This window comes from Cervus elaphus, chromosome 1 (genome assembly GCF_910594005.1).
Source record: "Cervus elaphus chromosome 1, mCerEla1.1, whole genome shotgun sequence".
NCBI classification, from domain to species: Eukaryota; Metazoa; Chordata; class Mammalia; order Artiodactyla; family Cervidae; genus Cervus; species Cervus elaphus.
The window spans coordinates 17,454,443-17,467,899 of NC_057815.1; the positions used below are offsets into that span (position 1 = coordinate 17,454,443).

Below are 13,457 nucleotides of genomic sequence, written 5' to 3' on the forward strand. Positions count from 1 at the left end.
AGGGAAAAGCAATAAGTTAAGCATAAATGAACTCCCAAAAGTCTATCAGTACATTTTTCAGCAGAAATTCTGTTGGTCATAAGGTAATGTGTTAGTTGCTCAGTTGTGTCCAACTCTGCAACCCCATGGACTCTAGCCTGGCAGACTCCTTTGCCCATGGAATTCTCCAGGCAAGAATACTGGAGTGGATTGCCCTTTCCTTCTCCAGGGGATCTTCCTGACCCAGGGATCAAACCTGGGTCTCCCACATTGTGGGCAGATTCTTTACTGTTTTAGCCACCAGGGAAGACCCCGTAAGGGGATAGCATGATATATTTACAAGTGACAAAAGGGAAACATGCACAACCTAGAAGGTTTTCATTTAAGAAGGCTAGCTGGTAAGGATTTCATTCCGATTTGAAGGAGTTCCACACTCTAGCAAAGAGTTTTACACGAAATGTTGTTGGGCCTTCTCTAAGTAGAAAAGAAAAAGTCACAACTAGAAATATCAAATGGATGAAAGGAAAGATTTGTTGGTAAAGATATATATACAGTAAAGTTAATAAATCGACCACATATGCAGCTAGTAGGAAGCTTAAAAGGTCAAAGTAGGAATATTATCTATATGCACAGTACATAATTAAGAGATACACAAGCAAGAAAATGTAAAACATGATGCCATAACAGTAAATGGGAGAGGGCTGTTAAAATGCATTTGTACTTAGAACAGCAACTTAAAATAATCATGTATACATAGGATGGCATATATAAACCTCCTGGTAACCACTCCAATACTTTGGCCACCTGTGGTGAAGAGCTGACTCATTGGGAAAGATCTTGATGATGGAAAAGATTGAGGGCAGGAGAAGTAGGTGACAGAGGATGAGATGGTTAGATGGCATTGCTGACTCAATTGACATGGGTTTGAGCAAACTCTGGGAGATGGTGAAGGGCAGGGAAGCCTGATGTGCTGAAGTTCATGGGATTACAAAGAGCTGGATATAACTTAGTGACTGAACAATAACAACAATGGTAATCACAAACCAAAAATCTGTCATAAATACACCTACGGAATAGAGAAAGACATTTGACTATATCTCTAAAGATAGTCATCAAATCACAGGGGAATATATCAAAAGAAAAGAAAGGACCAAAAAACAACTCAACAATAATCCAAAATCAGTTAACAAAATGGCAAAGAGTACAAAACTATTAATAATTACCTTAAATGTAAATAGACTAAATTCTCCAAAGAAAAGACATAGAGTGGCTGAATGTATACATAAATAAGACCCATACAGAAGCTGCCTCCAAGAGACTTACTTCAGATATAAATACACACAGACTACATGTGAGATGAGAAAAGATGTTCCATGAAAGTGAAGAAAGCTGGATTATCAATACTTATATAAGACAAAACAGACATTAAAACAAAGACTGTAATGAGATGATCAAGGGCTCAATCTAAGAAGAAGATATAACATTGTAAATATATATTCTCCCTACATAGAAGCACCTAAATACATAAAGCAAACATCGATAGACACAAAGTGAGATATCTATAGTAACACAATAATAATAGTGGACTTTATTCCCTTACTTACATCAATGGCCAAATCATCCAAATCAATAAGGAAACACTGATCTTAAATGACACATAGAGCCAGTGTACTTAAATGATAACAGAGCATTCCATCCAAAGCGGCAGTATACATATTCTCATCAAGTGCACATGGAACATTCTCTAGGAAAGATCAGGTGCTATGCCATAAAATATTAATCAATAAATAAAAGAAAGTTGAATTCATGGGAAGCATCTTTTCTGATCATATCGCTATGAGACTAGAAATCAACTATTTTATTAATAGTTTGCATTAAACATGCAAAAATGACAAATATATGGAGGGTAAACAACATGCTAAGAACAACTAGTGGACCATTGAAGAAATCAAAGAGGAAACCAAAAAATATCTGGAGAAAAATAAAAACACAATGACCCAAAATCTATGGGACGCAACAAATTAGTTGTAAGTGAGAAGTTTATGGTGATAGAAGTCTACCTCAGGAAATAAGAAAAATTTCAAATAAATTACCTAATTGCATACTTCATTAAAGTAGAAAAAGTAAAGCAAGCAAAACCTAGACAAAACCCAGTAGTTCAGTTCAGTTCAGTCTCTCAGTCATGTCGGAAACTTTGCAGCCCCATGGAGTGCAGCACACCAGGCTTCCCTGTTCATCACCAACTCCCTGAGTTTGCTCAAACCCATGGCCATCGAGTCTGTGATGCCATCCAACCATCTAATTTCCTGTTGTCCCCTTCTCCTCCTGCCTTCAATCTTTCCCAGAATCTTTTCCAATGAGTCAGTTCTGTGAATCAGATAGCCACAGTATTGAAGTTTCAGCTTCAGCATCAGTCCTTCCAATGAATATTCAGTACTTATTTTCTTTAGGATGGACTGGTTGGATCTCCTTGCAGTCCAAGGGACACTCAAGAGTCTTCTCCAACACCACAGGTCAGAAACATCAAATCTTTGGTGCTCAGTCTTCTTTATAGTCCAACTCTCACATCCATACATGACTACTGAGAAAACCATAGCTTTGACTAGACAGACCCTTGTTGGCAAACTAAAGTCTCTGCTTTTTAATATGCCATCTAGGTTAGTCATAACCTTTCTTTCAAGGAGCAAGGAAAGAAAGAAAAGAAAAATGAAGCCACTCAGTCATCTCCAACTCTTTGTGACCCCATGGACTATAGCCTACCAGGCTCCTCAGTCCATGGCATTTTCCAGGCAAGCGTACTGGGGTGGGTTGCCATTTCCTTCCGGGGAATCTTCCCGACCCAGGGATTGAACCCGGCTCTCCTGCATTGCAGGCAGATGCTTTACTGTCTGCACCACCAGGGAAGCCCCAAAATAAAAGCCTACAGTACCCAGTATTACCAGGCAGCCTCCCAACCAACTACTGGTTAGGCCTGACCCTGCTTAGCTTCCAAGATCAGATGAAATCGGGCGTGTTCAGGGTGGTATGGCTGTAGCATCTTTTAATTTCATGGCTGCAGTCACCATCTGAAATGATTTTGGAGCCTGAGACTAAAGTCTATCACTGTTTCCATTGTTTCCCCATCTGTTTTCCATGAAGTGATAGGACCGGATGCCATAACCTTAATTTTTTGAATGTCGAGTTTTAAGCCAACTTTTTCACTCTCCTTTTTCACTTTCATCAAGAGACTCTTAGTTCTTTACTTTCTGGCATAAAGGTGGAGTCATCTGTGTATCTTATTGATATTTCTCCTTAAAATCTTGATTCCAGTTTGTGGTTCACACAGTACAGCATTTTGCATGATGTACTCTGCATGTAAGTTAAATATGCAGGGTGACATTATACCGCCTTGACACACTCCTTTCCCAATTTGTAACTAGTCCACTGTTCCATGTCCAGTTCTAACAGCTGCTTCTTGACCTGCACACAGATTTCTCAGGAGACAGGTAGGGTTGTCTGGTATTTCAATCTCTAAGAATTTTCTACAATTTGCTGTGATCCACACAGTCAAAGACTTTGGCATAACCAATATCACAGAAGTAGATATTTTCTGGTACTCTCTTGCTTTTTGTTTGACCCAACATATGTTGGCAATTTGATCTCTGGTTCCCTTGTCTTTTCTAAATCTAGCTTGAACATCTAGAAGTTCTCGGTTCACATACTGTTGAAGGCTGGCTTGGAGAATTTTGAGCATTACTTTGCAAGCATGTGAGACAAGTGCAATTGTGCAGTAGTTTGAACATTCTTTGGCATTACTCTTCTTTGGGATTGGAATGAAAACTGACCTTTTCCAGTCTGGTGGTCACTGATGAGTTTTCCAAATTTGCTGGCATATTTAATGCAGCACTTTCACAGTAACATCTTTTAGTATTTGAAATGGCTTAACTGAAATTCCATCACATCCACTAGCTTTGTTCATAGTGATGCTTCCTAACGCCCACTTGACTTCACATTCCAGGATGTCTGGGTGATCATACCATCTGGGTTAACCAGCGGTTATCTGGGTCATTAAGATCTTTTTTGTATAGGTGTTCTGTGTATTCTTGCCACTTCTTCTTAATATCTCCTTCTTCTGTTAGGTCCATACCATTTCAGTCCTTTATTTTGCCCATTTTTGCATGAAATTTTCCCTTGGTATCTCTACTTTTCATGAAGAGATCTCTAGTCTTTCCCATTATATTGCTTTCTTCTATTTCTTTGCATTGATCACTGAGGAAGGCTTCCTTATCTCTCCTTGCTATTCTTTGAAATTCTTCATTCGATGGGTATATCTTTCCTTTTCACCTTTGCCTTTAGCTTCTCTTCTTTTCTCAGTTATTTGTAAGGCCCCCTCAGACAACCTTTTTGCCTTTATGTATTTATTTTTCTTGGGGATGGTCTGAATCACTGCCTCCTGTACAATGTCAGGAAGCTCCATCCATAGTTCTTCAGGCACTCTGCCTATCAGATCTAATTCCTCAAATGTATTTGTCACTTTCACTGAGTAATTGTAAAGTATTTGATTTAGGTCATACCTGAATGGTCTAGTGGTTTTCCCTACTTTTTACAATTTAACTTTGAGTTTTGCAATAAGGAGTTCATGATCTGAGCCACAGTCAGCTCCTGGTCTTATTTTTGCTGACTGTATAGTGCTTCTCCATCTTTTTCTGCAAAAACTACAATCAATCTGATTACTGTATTGACCATCTGGTCATGTCCATGTGTATAGTCGTCTCTTGTGTTGTTGGAAGAGGGTGTTTGCTATGATCAGTGTTTTCTCTTGGCAAACTCTGTTAGCCTTTGCCCTGCTTCATTTTTGACTCAAAGGCCAAACTTGTCTGTTACTCTAGGCACCTCTTGACTTCCTACTTTTGCATTCCTGTCCCCTGTGATGAAAAAGGACATCTGTTTGTGGTGTTAGTTCTAGAAGATCTTGTAGGTCTTCATAGAACCGTTCAGCTTCAGCTTCTTCAGCATTAGTGGTTAAGGCATAGACTTAGATTACTGTGGTATTGTATGGTCTGCCTTGGAAGTGTACAGAGATCATTCTGTCATTTTTAAGATTACCCTGAAGTACTGCTTTTGGAGTATGTTGTTGGCTATGAGAGCTACTCCATTTCTTCTAAGTGATTCTTGCCTACAGTAATACATATAAATGGTCATCTGAATTAATTTCACCTATTCCAGTCCATTTTAGATCACTGATTCTTAAAATGTTGATGCTCACTCTTACCACCTCCTGTTTGACCACTTCCAGTTTAGCTTGATTTATGGACCAAGCATTCCAGATTCCTATACGATACTGTTCTTTACAGCATTGGACTGAAGAGGCAGAGCCAGTGCAAAAACAATGCGCTGTTTTGGGTGTGACTGGTGATGGCAGTAGAGTCCAGTGCTGTAAAGAACAAACCCAGTAGAAGGAAAAAATTCATAAATATCATATTCATAAATAAATAGTAGAAATAAATGACATAAGAACTAAAAAAAAGGAAAGAAAACATGAATTAAACCAAGAACTGGTTATTTGAAAAAAGAAACAAGATTGAAAAACCTGTAGACAGACTCATCAAGGAAAATTAAAAAAAAAAAAAATTAAAAAGAGAGGTTCAAAATTAATAAAGTCAGAAGTTAAAAAGGAGACGTTACAACTTATGTCACAGAAATACAAAGGATCATAAAAGATTATTATAAATAATCATATGCTAATAAGATCGACAACCTAGTAGAAATGGACAAATTCCTATAAATGTTCCATATCCCAAGATTAAATCAGTAAGAAATAGAAAATATGAAGAGACCAATTACCAATAAAATTGTATCATTAATTTAAAAAACTCTCCAACAAAGATTACAGGTGTTTATTGACATCACAGGTAAATTCTACCAAATATTTAGATGAGCATTACTACCCATCCTTCTTAAATTAACCAACAAAACTGCAAAAGAAGGAATACTTACAAACTCATTGTAACATGTGAACATCATCCTGATGTCAAACCAAAGATATCACAAAACAGAAAGTTCTAGGCTAATATCTCTTATAAACATAGATGTAAAAATTCTCTATAAAATATTAGCAAACCCAATTCAATGATCATTAAAAGATCATACAAAATAATCAAATTGGATTAGTTTCAGGGATTCAAGGATAGTTCAACACCCCTAAATCAATCAATGTGCTTACTGTGTTAACAAATTGAAGAATAAAATAATATAATCATTTCAATAGATGTAGGGAAATCTTTCAACAGAATCTAACAAACATTTATGATTAAAAAACAGATAATAAAGTGGGTATAGAGGAAATGTACTTCAATATAATGAAGTCCAAATGAAAAATTTACAGCTAGTGTCATACTCAGTGGTGAGAAGCTGAAAGAATTTCCTCTAATATCAGGAATAAGACAAGGATGGCCACTCTCAACAATTTTGCTCAGCATAATATAGGAATTTGTAGCTACAACAATCAGACAAAAAAGAGAAATAAAAGCAAGAAATTTCTCCAAATTGGAAAGCAAGAAATAAATATGTCACTGTAGATGACATGACACTATAAATATAAAATTCTAAAGACACCATCAAGAAGTTCAGAAGTAATAAATTAATTTGGTAAAGTTGCAGGGCACAAAATTAATATGCAGAAATCTGCTGCATTCTATACATGAACATCAAACTGTCAGAAATAGAAATTAAAAGAACAATTCTAATTGCAACAAAGATAATAAAATACATAGGAATAGATCTAACAAAGGAGGTAAAAGATCTGTATTTGGAAACATAGAAGACAGAAGAGAGAAACTGAAGACCATACAAAGAGATGACAAGAGACCACATGCTCATGGATTGGAATAATTTACATTGTTTAAATGATCATACTACCTAAAGCAATCAGTGATTTAATGCAATCCCTATCAAAAAGTCAATGACATTTTTCACACAAGTGAACAAATAATTCTGAAATTTGTTGGAAACATAAAAGACTTCAAATAGTCAAAACAATCTTTGAGAAAGAACAAAATCTGGAGACATTATGCTATCTGATTTCAAGCTATACAACAAACCTGTAGTGATCAAAACAGTATGGTACTGGTACAAAAACAGACGTGGATAAATGGACCAGAATATAGAGCCCAGAAATGAGTCCATAGTTACATGCTTGATTAATCTATGACAAAGGGGCCAAGAGTATACAATGAGGAAAGACAGACTCTTAAATAAATGTTGTTTGGTACAGCTACATGCAAAGTAATCAAACTGGGCTGCTTTCTCACACCACACACAAAAATAAACTCAAAATACTTTAAAGGCTTAAATGTAAGACATTAAACTAAACCTTCTGGAATAAAATAGGCAGTATTCTCTTTGACATTGGTCTTAGCAATGATTTTATGGCTATGTATCCTCAAGCAAGGGAAACCAAAACAAAGATAAGCAAATGAGATCACATCAAACTAAAAAGCTTTTGCACAGTGAGGGAAACTATTTAAAAAAAAAAAAGAAAAGAAACGAAAAAAGAAAAGGTCACCTACTAATGGGAGAATATATCTACAAATGACACGTGCCATAAGAACATATAAAACATATAAACATATAAACATGTAAAACATATAAAGAACTCATACAATTCAACATAAAAAGAATAAATAATCTGATGAAGAAAGGGGCAGAGGATCTACATAGACATTTTTCCAAAGAAGACAGAGAGATGGCCAACAGGGACTTGAAAACATACTCAACATAACTAATAAACAGGGAAATGTAAAGTTAAAACCATGATGAAATGTTACCTCATACTTGTCAGAATGGCAAAAGGACAACAAATAACGTGTTGGCAATAATTTGGCAAAAAGGGAACTATTGTGCACTGTTGATGGGAATGTAAATTGGTGCGGCCACTATGGAAAACATTATGGAGATTCCTCAAAATGTTAAAAACAGAATTATTATAACTCCACTCGAGCATTTATCTGAAGAAAATGAAAACAATCATTCAAAAAGATATATGCACCCCTATGTTCATTTCAACATTATTTATAATATATAAGATATGGAAGGACCTTAAGTGCCAATAAATCGATGAATTAATAAAGAAGATGTTGTATATCAATTGCATCTCAGTAAAACTAGAAGAAAAACATTTAACATGTCACTATAGTATCTATGTCTTGTTCTAGACTATACGCCACTTGAAGGAAATGCCTTTACTCATTAAAGTATATTTGTATGAATACTATAGGTAAAATCCTCCTCAAAAGATATGCATAAGCATTATGTGTCTTCTGTCTTACATTGTTGTTTTGTTCAGTCACTCAGTTGTGTCCAACTCTTTGTGATCCCATGGGATGCAGCATGCCAGGCTTCCCAGTTCTCCAATATCTCCAGGAATTTGCTGAAACTCATGCCCATTGAGTTGGTGATGCCATCCAACAATCTCTTCCTCTGTCATCCTCTTCTCCTTCTGCCCTCAGTCTTTCCCAGCATCAGGGTCTTTTCCAATGAGTCAGCACTTGGAATCAGGTGCCCAAATGTTTCAGCATCAGTTCTACCAATGAGTATTCAGGGTTGATTTTCTTTAGGATTGACTTATTTGATCATGTTGCTGTCCAAGGGACTCTCAAGAATCTGCAGCTCAAAAGATAGTTCTTTGGCGCTTAGCCTTCTTTATGTTTCAACGCTCACATCAGTACATGGCTACCAGAAAACCATAGCTTTGGCTATGTGGACCTCTGTCATCAAAGCCATGTCTCTCCTGTTTAATATGCTGTCTAGGCTCGTGATAGCTTTTCTACCAAGGAGCAAGCATCTTTTAATTTCATGGCTTCAGTCACCATCCACAGTGATTTTGGAGCACAAGATAGTAAAATCTCTCTCTGTTTCCATTGTTTCCACATCTACTTGCAATGAAGTGATGGGACTGGATGCCATGATGTTAGTTTTTTAAATGTTAACTTTTAAGTCACTTTTTTCACTCTCCTCTTTCATCTTCATCAGGGGGCTTTTTAGTTCCTCTTCACTTTCTGCCATAAAAGTGGTGTCAGCTGCATATTTGAAGTTCTTGATATTTCTCCCAGCAATCTTGATTCCAACTTGTGCTTCATCCAGCCTGGCATTTTGCATGATGTACTCTGCATATCAGTTAAATAAGCAGGGTGGCAATATACAGTCTTGATGTACTCCTTTCCAATTTTGAATCAACCCATTGTTCCATGTCTGGTTCTAATTGTTGCTTCTTGACCTGCAAACAGGTTTCTAAGAATACAGGTAAGATGGTCTGATATTCTCACTTGTTAAAGTATTTTCCACAGTTTGTTGTGATCCACACAGTCAAAACTTTAGCATAGTCAACAAAGCAGTAGTTGTTTTTCTGGAATTCAGTTGCTTTTCCTATGATCCAATGGATGTTTGAAATTTGATCTCTGGTTCCTCTGTCTTTTCTACATCAAGCTAGTACATCTGGAAGTTTTCAGTTCACACATACTATGGAAGCAGAGCTTGAAAGATTTTGAGCCTTACCTTGCTAGCAAATGTAGTTTGACCATTCTTTGGCATTACCCTTCTTTGGGACTGGAATGAAAACTGACCTTTTCCAGTTCTGTGGCCACTACTGAGTTTTCCAAACTTGCTGGCATACTGAGTGCAGCACTTTCACAACATCATCTTTTAGGACTTGAAAGAGCTCAGCTGGAACTCCATCACCTCCACTAATTTTGTTGGTAATAATGCTTTCCAAGGCCCACTTGACTTTACACTCCAATACGTCTGGCTCTAGGTGAGTGACTACACCATAGTGGTTATCTGGGTCATTAAGATCTTTTCTATATTTCTTCTATGTATTCTTATCACCTCTTAATCTCTTCTGCTTCTGTGAGGTCCATTCTGTTTCTGTCCTTTATTGTGCCCATGTTTGCATGAAATGTTCCTTTGGTATCTCTAATTTGCTATAGTCTTTCCCATTCTATTGTTTTCCTCTATTTCTTTTCATTCTTCATTTAAGGAGCCTTTCTTGCTATTTCCTTGCTATTCTTTGGAACTCTACATTCAGATAGGTATATTTTTCCTTGTCCCCTTTGCCTTTTGCTTCTCTTCTTTCCTCAGCTATTTATAAGGTCTTCTCAGAAAACTATTTTGTCTTGTTGCAATTCTTTTTTTCCATTTTTTCCCCTTTGCGTTTCTTATGTGCACTGGGACCCAGGGAAAGGAGCAGTGATTCCATCCCCCCACCAACCCAAGAGCCTGAGCCAAACCTGCCTGTCAGTGTTTGAGGGTCTTCTGTGGAAAGGTTGGTCAGCAGTGGTCTGCCATGGGGAGAAGGGCTCTGGTAGAACACTTCTGGGAGGTGTAGCATGTGGCCTAAGTCCTCTTGGAGGAGGTCACCATTATTCCCTCCATAAAGCTGCTGGGCGGGTGATCCACAAACTGAAGAACAATTATACCAAAGAAGTTCTTAAACTGTTGCAAAGGTTCTAAGCCCTACAACAGACTTCCAAACCTGGGGATCCAACAAAGGGGCTGAGAATCCCCAGGGAATCTGACTTTGAAAGTCAGTGGGATTTGATTACAGAATTTCCACGGGAATAGGGAAGCAGAGACTCTTGGAGGGTACAAGCAACACCTTGTGCACACCAAGACCCAGGAGAAAGAAGTGACCCCATTAGAGGCTGAGTCCAGCTTGCCTTGCTCTGGGAGTCTCCAGTGGAGGTACAGGTCAAAATTGGCCTGCCTCAGAGTCAAGGGCATTGGCAGCAGCATTCCTAGGAGGCACAGTGTGTTGGCACAAGTAATCTTGGAGGAGGTTGCCATTAGGCCTAACACAGACTATAGTCCTTCCATAGAGAATACAAGATTCCAGGAATGGGCACCTAAGGCCAAACTACAGGAATGGAGTAAAGCCCACCCATCAGCAGAAATTTGTGTTAAAGATTTACTAAGCTTGACCTTGCCCATCAGAGCAAGATCTAATTTTCCCCACAACCAGTGCCTCCCATCAGGAAGCTTGCACAAGCATCTTATTATCATTCATCAGAAGACAGACAGAATAGAAACCACAATTAAAGAAAACTAGCTGCAATTTTCATGTGGATCACAGCCTTTTATAACTCAATGAAACTATGAGCTACAGGGCCACCCAAGACAGATCTGTCATGGCAGAGAGTTCTGGCAAAATGTGGTCCACTGGAGCAGGAAATGGCTACCATTTCAGCATTTTTGACTTGAGAATCCCATGATCATTATGAAAAGGCAAAAAGATATGACACTGAAAGATGAACTCCCCAGGTTGGCAGATGTCCAGTATGCTGCTGGAGAATAGCAGAGAAATAGCTCCAGAAGTAATGAAGAGGCTGAGTCAAAGCAGAAACAACACCCATTTGTGAATGTGTCTGGTGATGAAAGTAAAGTTCGATGCTGTAAAGAACAGTATTTAATAGGAACCTGGAATATTAGGCCCATGAATCAAGGTAAATTGGAAGTGGCCAAATGGGATAGCAAGAGTTAGCATCAAAATTTAAGAAATCAGTGAACTAAAATGAATGGAAATGAGCAAATTTAATTCAGGTGACCATTATGTCTATTACTGTGGGCAAGAATCCCTTACAAGAAATGGGGTGGCCCTCAAAGTCAACAAAAGAATCCAAAATGCAGTTCCTGGGTGCAATCTCAAAAATGACAGACTGATCTTGCTTCATTTCCAAGGCACAGCATTCAACATCACAGTAATCCAAGTCTGTGCCCCAAACACTTATGCTGAAGATGAATTGAATGGTTCTATGAAGACCTACAAGACCTTCTATAACTAACATGCACGCACGCACACACACACACACACACACACACACACACACAGATGTCCTTTTCATCATAGGGGACTGGAATGAAAAAGTAGGAAGTAAAGAGATATCTGGAGTAACAGGCAAGTTGGCCTTGGAATAAAAAATGAGGCAGGGAAAAGGTTAACAAAGCTTTGAGAAGAGAATGCACTGGTCATAGCAAACCACCTCTTCCAACAACACAAGAGTTGACTCTACATGTACATCGTCAGATGGTCAGCACTGAAATCAGATTGATTATATTCTTTGCAACCAAAGATGGAGGAGCTCTATACAGTCAGCAAAAACAAGACCAGGAGCTGACTGTGGCTCAGATCATGAGCTCCCTATCCAAAATTCAGACTTAAATTGAAGAAAGTAGGGAAATCCACTAGGACTTTCAGGTATGACCTAATTTAATTTATACCTAAATAAAATCAAATCCCTCCATGGCTGATTCATGTCAATGTATAACAAAACCCACTACAATATTGTAAAGTAATTAGCCTCCAACTAATAAAAAAAAAAAAAATCAAATCCCTCATACAGTGGAAGTGATAAATAGATTCAAAGGATTAGATTTGACAGAGTGCCTGAAGAAATATGGACAGAGGTTCATAACACTGTACAGGAGGCGCTGACCAAAATCATTATGTATAAGAATTAAAAATTCTTATTGAAAGAATTGAAGAAATATCATGTTATGTTAAAATATGTGTTCTTTAATTTAAAAACTTATATCTTCAAAATATAGTTAATGAATACAAAATTATTTTGGGGAGATTGAACATGTTTGATCATCAAAGTTGTTATTAAGAGTTGAATTGGTTTTTCATATGAAAAGGATTTGATGTATTCTTGACAAGAAATCTTTAGAAAGATTATGATATAAATATCTTATAAATATCAAAGTTTTAATTGTTAGGTGTTAAGATTTTATTTCTCTACTGATATCAGAAAACTTTCTTATAGGAACTCTTTGACTCAACTTAGGCAAAAGAAATTGCATATTTGACTGTGGCCATTCCCCTTGCACATTCCTTTTTATATCTGAATATATTTAAAATACTTTAAAATATAGGTTCTTTGGATGTAGGTTTGTTTCTTGTATTTTATGTCTAATTTTTCAAATTCCATAGCCTAACATTGACTGTCATCCTACAGACTTAATAGTTATATGAAGTTCAGAACTATTTTTTATTTGTTATTTGAGAAGAATCAAGTATAGATTTAATTTTTGGCATTCTTAAAAATTTTTTCTATTGCTTTGTATGTGACACTTATATGTGACTTTGTATATGACATTTATAAATAATATCTTAAGAGCATTCAGCTACCCTTATAAGGGAAAGTGATGGTTCTGTTTTTCTATTTTCATTTAGTCAACATTAGGTTGGTTCCATGTGAGCAAGCTTTCTTACATGACCTTCCATGAAAATCTTTTTAGCCTTCTACATCTCTTACTCATCATATGGGGATAAATCCTTTCACTAAGCTTTATTGTTCTAAAACACTGATGATATTTGCATGCTCAGTCACTTCAGGGGTGTCCAACTCTTTGTGACCCTATGGACTGTAGCCTGCCAGGCTCCACTCTTCATGGGATTTTCCAGGCAAGGATATGGAGAGGGTTGCCATGCCCTCCTCCAGCAGATC

At 37.3% G+C, this 13,457-nt stretch overlaps 1 protein-coding gene and 1 pseudogene across 8 annotated transcripts in view; both read right to left on the minus strand.

Moving 5' to 3' along the window:
• Positions 1 to 13,457, minus strand: part of GRIA4 (glutamate ionotropic receptor AMPA type subunit 4) — a 602,437-nt gene that overhangs the window by 322,801 nt on the left and 266,179 nt on the right. The window lies entirely within an intron of this gene.
• Positions 2,897 to 3,015, minus strand: LOC122703529 (annotated as a pseudogene).